This window comes from Sinocyclocheilus grahami, unplaced genomic scaffold (assembly GCF_001515645.1).
Source record: "Sinocyclocheilus grahami isolate Dianchi unplaced genomic scaffold, SAMN03320097.WGS_v1.1 scaffold1818.1, whole genome shotgun sequence".
In the NCBI taxonomy this organism is placed as follows: Eukaryota; Metazoa; Chordata; class Actinopteri; order Cypriniformes; family Cyprinidae; genus Sinocyclocheilus; species Sinocyclocheilus grahami.
Window position 1 is genome coordinate 1 of NW_015506997.1, and position 1153 is coordinate 1153.

Genomic DNA, 1153 nt, shown 5'->3' on the forward strand with positions numbered 1-1153 from the left:
AACAAAAAGTTGTGTGTCTGATTGGTCCAAATGCTACATTTGGTTCCCATGGTCTTGTGCCAATGGTTGTAGAGGTGACAGGTTCTTTGCAGGGGATCTGTCTCTAGGGTGCATCTACTGTAGCTGACATGGTCTCCACTGACATTCAGGGCTGTACATGTCGTCTCTAGGTGCTGATCCACCATCTGGTGTGGTTATGGACTGAAACTGGGTGGCTACAGTGACCATCTGATTTGGATACAGACTGGATCCATATGGCTATGGAATAGGAATGAAACACAAATATTAGCGTAGATGCCATTCTTCTTCTGATGCAGCGAGTACATCGGCTGTTATGGGAAATGTTCCAGGTTCAGGTTGACCTAATTAATACAGCCTAACAATCCTTTAACAGATTTGAATTATAGAAATGCAATAATGTATTATGTGTATGCCAGGTTAAAGAGATGGGTCTTTAATCTAGATTTAAACTGACAATGTGAGTGTGTCTGCCTCCTGAACAACACTGGGTAGATTGATTTTGTTCTAGTGTAGATTGAGTTTGGGCGCCAAATAGGAAAAGGATTTGCCACCCGCAGTTGTTTTGATTATTGGTATTATCAAATGGCCAGAGTTTTTGAGATCACAGCGGACGAGAGAACTATGTCTCAGTACTATGATACAGTCTAAATCCTGACTGGAAAACCTCACAGATACCATTTTTCTCTAAGAAGGAACATACATGAGAGGATAATGCAGAAAAGGAAGGTTTGAGATCGGTCTATAATTAACTTAAAGTCTCTAGGATCAAGTTGTGTTTTTTTTTTAATGAGAGGCTTAATAACAGCCAATTTGAAGGCTTTGGGGGCATATCCTAATGACATTGACAAATTAATAATATTCAGAAGAGGATCTATGACTTCTGGAAACACCTCTTTTAGTAGCTTAGATGGAATCGGGTCTAACATACATGTTTCTGATGATTTGACAATTTTATACAATCCTTCCTGTCCTATAGCAGAGAATGAGTGGAATTGTTGCTCAGAGGATTTATAGTCCACTATCTGATGCGATACTGTGCATTGACACAGCAAAGTGTGCCACGCATAGTCTTGCAGGAGCTGGATTAAAATAAATAAATAAATAATTAGACAATATGAAAATTTGGGAGAGT